At 39.9% G+C, this 6000-nt stretch overlaps 1 long non-coding RNA gene across 2 annotated transcripts in view; it reads left to right on the forward strand.

Annotated features, from left to right (window-relative positions):
- The window catches only part of LOC306902132, a 68918-nt gene extending 65674 nt beyond the window's left edge, over positions 1–3244 (forward strand). Inside the window, exon 6 of one of the 2 annotated variants that reach the window (XR_013787409.1) lies at positions 1818–3244. This is a non-coding gene — a long non-coding RNA (uncharacterized lncRNA). The remainder of the gene's footprint in view (positions 1–1817) is intronic. The other variant, XR_013787410.1, reaches the window with a different exon arrangement.
- The last annotated feature ends 2756 nt before the right edge of the window (positions 3245–6000 follow it).

The following is a 6000-nucleotide window of genomic DNA, read 5'->3' on the forward strand; positions in this document are numbered from 1 at the left end:
CGGCAGGTGCAGAGCCAAGAGCCGCTGGTGTGTCACGGGCCTGTTATTAGATTCAATATTCTCACTTCAGCAATAAAGAATAGGCTGTTTTTCATTACTCTGTGAACTTATTAACAAGCTTTCTTTATCCTTAAAGGCTCACACTTAATTGCATTTGGAAAGGAAATGAGACTTGGCCTGAATGCCTAATGAGGACTTTTTTTCTAATATGATAAAGGCTACATTTTGGATTACATCCTTTATTTATAGCTAATTTTACAATATCACTCACATTTGGCAATCGCTCGCTCTTTTACGGAATTTCTCCCAATATGAGTTTCAGAAAGACCAAAAGCTTCAAGGATATCTAGGAAATACTACATTCGACAACTCTACAGCAATGTTCATTAGTTGTAGAAGATGCCCCGGTGTGATTGATGCCCTCACGCATTCGGGTCTCCAGCTTAAGATCAGATCAGCAGTCTTCGCTTGTTAACATGAAAGATATCACTGACTAGCAAACATGCATCCGATATCCATGTTCAGTGCCCCACACCTGTCGGGGAAGTGACAATTTATGCGTGCGTGATGATCCTCCCCTAGGCACTGTCTGTGCAGAGAACAGCAGAGGTCTGATTGATGATGAGATCTAATGGTCCAGCCCTTCCAAATCCCGTGGAGGGCCACAAACACACCCCCCAGTGGTTCAACCACAGACTCCTCTCAGTCTATACAGACCCTCTGCACTACCTAGTGAGTCATCTGGCCTGTCTCTGCTGGGTGCACCCACGCTGAGAGAGCGTGTATATCCACCTTTGCTCATGCCGACTCGACCAATTACTAATGCGCGCTGTAATTTAATGTGTACATATGTGGCTCCCCGACGAGATGGTTTAGATTACATTTTGGCACCGATCACTCTGAGAACATGGTGACTGTATGGAACACAAACTCATGTGCCCCCTTGTTGTGGCCAGTGCAGCCTACAGCTAATTGCAATGAGGTAACCGTAGGTTTTCTGAGCTTACACACGTGTCAATCTCACAAAGGTTCGCTGGACCGCAAAGTAATGGCACCATAATGGTCATAAAGCCAATCTGTTGATGTTTATGCTTAAGGACTTTAAGCCGATTTGCAATACGTGAGCTTGAATAGGTTAGTAGCTTACTAACCTAGTGTACTATAGACTGCCTACCGTATTTATAATAGTATGTAAAACAAAATCCATTTTAAATATTTCAAACATTGTGATGTGTTCATGCCATGTTGTCGGTAGTGTTGTATTTTTTGTGTTTATATTGCATCAAGACAGTCTAAATTCCCACTAGGCAACTATATGAATTATTACAGTGGAATATGACCAGATAACAGTCCTGAAGTCAGGCCATTTTAACATTTTTGTCTAACTTTCAAACTTTACAAGAGTTTTCAAGTCGCAATTATGACTTTGACTTGCATGTGGACAATTTTTACAAGTCAGAATCTCACAATTCCAGTAATTCTGTCATAATCGTACCTTTATCATACTACATGACATCATGAGATAAAATACTCATCACACTGAAAATGAAAGATCAAGCACTTAGTCCTAATCTATTTTGCAGAAATAGCACGATAGTATGCTGTTTCAAATATAGCTTGAGTTCTGATGTCACCGGTCAATTTGTTTTATGGTGGTAACTTACAGTCCATCTTTAAATATACAAAAATATGGTTTTCGGTGTGTACAGTATACGTATTTGTTTTCCCCCAGTTGTGTAGTTTCCATAGGGTTCTGTAAGATATACTGCGGACGCCGCAGAATTTAACCAATCATCTGCTTTGTTTTCTTCCCTCAGAAACTGCTTTTTGGCGCCTGGCTCGGTAAGAACATTCATCACTGGTGGGCAGGACACAGCAAGACACTGTAAACGGCCAAAGTTCACGCCGAAAGGAATGCTGAACTCCTCGAGAGGAGCCAAAGAAATCCAGCATCAGCAAAGAGGAGCCGAAGGAGTCTCATCTCCTCTCTGCTCCTGTCCAACCCTAGAGGCCCGTGAACAATAGGCCTCTCCACACAGGAAGTCTTTTCACCAGCCAGAGCTGAATCCCAGCAACTCTATTACCATTCCAGTTGCCACAGGGTGTTGAGCCATGGCGAACTGCGACCCCTGGCCTTATTTTCAAAGATGATCTTTGATCCCTATTGTGGCTCAGCGATCAGCTCTGGATCTAGACGTGCAGAGAGGGGAGCAGGTGAATCGCTCTTTCTCTGCTGTTGTTTTTGATGTGGAACATGGTCTGAGGCGATTTCTCAGCATGTGCAGAGAGCAAACGCATCGCAAGGATGGAAGTCAAGAATTTGGCTTAAGACGTCAAAAAAAAAGTCTACAGCTAGTGATTCAGATGTTGGCTAAAGTTTTGTTTGTTCCGTCTTGATGTCCCAATCGTTTATTCAAATGGTTTGCTCAAAGTCTACTTTGTTTTGGTCTTGTATCGATTAAGATGTTGACGATAAGATCCGGCATCTGAAACATGACTATCTTTGGAAAATTTCAAAGGTTTAGAGAACCTGAATCGAGTTAACATATTTCACTGAACATAAACACGATCTGTTTTGGCTGAAAGCACCTTGCGTCCTCCAATCAGCATTTAAATAAACAGCACTAAATGTTGTGCATTTCATTCTGTACGTTCCCATTTTACTGCCTCGCATCCTTGAGGTTTTTTTCTCTCACTCTGTCTGTGTATAACTGTGTGTAAATCAATTTGGGCTTCGGGCTGTTCTGCCTCGCAGCCTCTTTTTCCTTTGATTCGGTTCCCACCGCTGCCTAGCCGAGGACTACAGCCGGCCTTAAGTTCTTTAAGGGATTTGTACTCCCCCTAGTCTTAGCTTACCAACACCCGCATTGACTCTATCTGCCGCCCTCTGTGGGCTCCTGAACAATGCTGGGAGAATCAGTAAACTTCGGCTTGATTCTATTGGTGTACCGTCAAAGGAAAAGAGGGTTTCGATGCAGACCTACCTGCAGGGCAAATGGCCTTCAAAGGCCGTGATCAGAAACTGTTTATAATGAAATTATGCATAAACATTCAAAATATTCGGGATTGTTTACTGCTTTCAGTTAAGAATCTACCTTACCCTTGAAAGACAACCTTGTAAACAGGAATCGAGGTGAATTTACGGCAGCTTTTTTTTGTGACTTTGGTGACTGTATTTTCCTTTTTTTCAAATGGAAACGTAATCATCTTTAATAAAAACAGTTTTACACTCTATTCCAACTGCATTTCCATGCTGAACTGTCTTGGCTTTTCACAAGAAGAAGACGCACACGTTCACTATTTTTCTTTTTCGTTCATGTTGAGGAGGGACAGAAAAGGGAGAATGACCGATTCTTTACATGTTCACTCTCACCAGCTCTCCTGACCGTCTCATCTCATGTAATGTAGCGCCCCCTGTGAACACCGGCAGGCACTGCAGGTTCCATTCACACTCGTGCAAGTGTGCATGTCTGGAGTTCATTTATGTGGAACAGAGTTAGTTAGCTCGCCTGAGCTTCAAAGTAACTTTTCCTGTGATTGAGGTCGACTGTAATGACGTTTTATGAACACGCTAGAGGGAAACTCCAGAGAAGAAACGTTTAAGCACCTCTCACTTTGAACCTTGGGCTGTGTTCTGTTCGTTCCTTCAATCTGTTTTATCACCTCGTAAAAACGTAGGCGTGTAACGGACTTAGATTTCCTATTTTAAATTAAAGCCAAAGTGAAGTTCACGTTTACCTGTTTAATCGCTGCTACTTGACTGTGATTAATGCACAAGACGATTAATGCGTCTTGTCACAAAATGTATGTCTTTTGTGTCCCTCATATACATGTGTAAAAAATAACTTAGTTCAATTTCAATGGTTGCAAAGCAGCTTAACATACACCATAATCAAATAAATGAATAAAATAACGCTAGGGGGAACATGCAAGATGATATAAAGTATTATTATTGCACGTTTTTCTCTCTATGCAATGTACACTGATTGTCGGAAACTAAAAATGATTTAATTGACGTATATTTAATTTATATCTTTTATTATTATTATAAATATTGTTTTCAGTACTGGGAGCCTACATTTTCAACATACCAGAACCATTTGCAATAATACCAAAACGTTCAAAAAATTATATATTTGTTAAATATGTTAACATGCACTTGTTTTGTTAAACCAAATAATCTAATCACACAAACAAATTCATGAATGTACTTTTCTTTATAAATGCATATCCTACATGAGCACATGTAGTGTCAACCGAAGCTTAAATTGTCATCCGTTGTTATACCTTTCTGAGGGCTTAAACATGTACAAGCATTTATTTTATAAAATTAGATGAAATCTTTTTTCTGATAGAATATGTTTAATTTTGTACAAATGTACTTTAACACCGAGTTAAACTGATCCAGTAATCACATCTAATGTGCTTGATGCGGTTGCCAAGAATTTTCTAGATAATTTTTTTTGTGCATTTTTTATTTTGCAAATAACCTCAAGACAAAATACAGGCAGATCATGTTTTTGCACGTTTTCTCTTGTGTGTGAAGATCTCCACACATCTGGTTTGAGTCATGCTGAGTTCAGGCTTCTCATAAGGCCCTACCTGCATAGAAAGAGTAAGAAACAGACCTTCATTTCTCTTTCCTCTCAGAGTCGCTCCGTACTGAGGAGAAAAACATCCAGATACCATCAGCATCACATCAAAAGTGCATGCTGGCACGGCTTTTCATTTTTATCTGACAGAGGTGGAAAAGTTATAACTGGGTCATCTGCCTGTCGGTTTGACTGCTTAAATAGCAGAATACAAGGCCGAGTTATAAGGACCTGTGCATGATCACACGCTCACACGTCCGTGTCTCGATAAGGTGTTGCAGACGCCTGCGTCTCACCATGAGTCTGCAGTCTAGACCATCTGCCCATATTGCTGTAGCCCCATGGATGCCGTAGGCGTCAGTCTGCTTGTCTGCCAGCCTGTGTCTCAGTTGGTCAGTGTGTTCGTCTGGGCCACAGAAGTGTGCCATGATTGGGTTCTCTCTATAAACATAGAGGAAATGAAATATATCTGCTTTACTAAGTCATCTGTTACGAGCATGGTCATATATCCACTGCGGAGCAGATCCTAAGAACATATTTAAAACATGTCTTTCTCACATCCTGAACTGAATCTGCAATACTGTAAAATCACCAAAGTGCCAGCTGGGTCTGCACCTTAGAAAGTGTCTGTTTTAGACCCATCTGATGTAACTGATAGTACAATGCATATTTATTTTAAATTTAAAGTCAACATGAATCAGAATCAACCCTGTTTACTTGCCCAATACATGTGTCTGGTTTAGATGATTCAGCAGTGCACATTAACATCAGATGTTCTACATTTCAATGACCTTCATATTTGGCTGACATCACATAGACCGCATCATTTATTTAGCTCAGTAAAGGAATATAATACAATCTTTACCTTCAAAAAATATTCAGTTGCTTTTCTGTTCATTTTTGACACTTTATCTATATAGGCCTACATTACGATGTTTTCTTATTTAAATTTATTTATTTTGCATTATATTTAAAGCAAGATTTTTGAATATTAAAATGTGATCAGGAGCAAAATATAAATATAACGTACCATATTGAAAAAGATTTAGCCAGACCCTTCCAAGGAGTATCAGAGTTATGAAGGGTTCTTTTCATTGCTTCATCTCTCAATGTTTGCCCTATGTATTACGGACTTTTATATTACTTCCTGTCCTGTGCCATGTTTTGTAGTCCTTTGTAGTGTTGTTGTGTTATTTGGTTTTTCCCAGGTGTTTCTTGTCATCTTGTTAAGTTTGCTCTTCCCTGTGTGTATATAGCCCTTTTGTTTCAATTGTGTTTGGTCAGTCGTTGATGTTTCGTGTTCTTTGTTATCCTTGTTTGTGTCTTTTGTAGTAACAGAGACTGAAACAGGCAGGGCATCGGATCCACATTAACATTTATTAAACAAGACAAAAAGAAATGCAAAAGA

Source organism: Barbatula barbatula (genome assembly GCF_947034865.1).
Source record: "Barbatula barbatula genome assembly, chromosome: 12".
In the NCBI taxonomy this organism is placed as follows: Eukaryota; Metazoa; Chordata; class Actinopteri; order Cypriniformes; family Nemacheilidae; genus Barbatula; species Barbatula barbatula.